A 443-nucleotide genomic window follows, 5' to 3' on the forward strand; every position below is an offset into this window, starting at 1 on the left:
GTGCTTGCTTTGGCATCACATATACTAAAATTGGAATGATACAGAGAGTATTAGCATGTCCTCTCCACTAGATGACACACAAATTCATGAAAAGTTCACAATTTTTTTGAGAAATTAATAAAATATAAATGGAGGAAATTGTGGAGAGAAAGAACTTAGGGAAGAAAAGAGGAACTACAGAGGTAACCATAAACAATAGACTACAAGAGATGGAAACAAGAATCTCAGGTATGGAAGATACTATGGCAGAAATCAATGAAATTGTCAAAGAAAATGTTAAATCTAAAATTTCCGACACAGACATCCAAGAAATTCAAGACAACATTAAAAGACAAAACCTAAGAATAATAGAAATAGAAGAAAAAGAAGATTTCCTCCTCCAATGCCCAGATATATTTTCAACAAAATCATAGAAGAAACTTTCCCCAAATTAAAGGACAGGC

General features: G+C 32.5%; 1 non-coding gene across 1 annotated transcript; it reads left to right on the plus strand.

Moving 5' to 3' along the window:
* LOC132651758 (U6 spliceosomal RNA) lies at positions 1-106 on the plus strand. The gene has a single exon (XR_009589322.1). It is a non-coding gene; the product is annotated as a U6 spliceosomal RNA (small nuclear RNA).
* Positions 107-443: the final 337 nt, after the last annotated feature.

The sequence above is a fragment of the Meriones unguiculatus genome, assembly GCF_030254825.1.
Source record: "Meriones unguiculatus strain TT.TT164.6M chromosome Y unlocalized genomic scaffold, Bangor_MerUng_6.1 ChrY_unordered_Scaffold_25, whole genome shotgun sequence".
In the NCBI taxonomy this organism is placed as follows: domain Eukaryota; kingdom Metazoa; phylum Chordata; class Mammalia; order Rodentia; family Muridae; genus Meriones; species Meriones unguiculatus.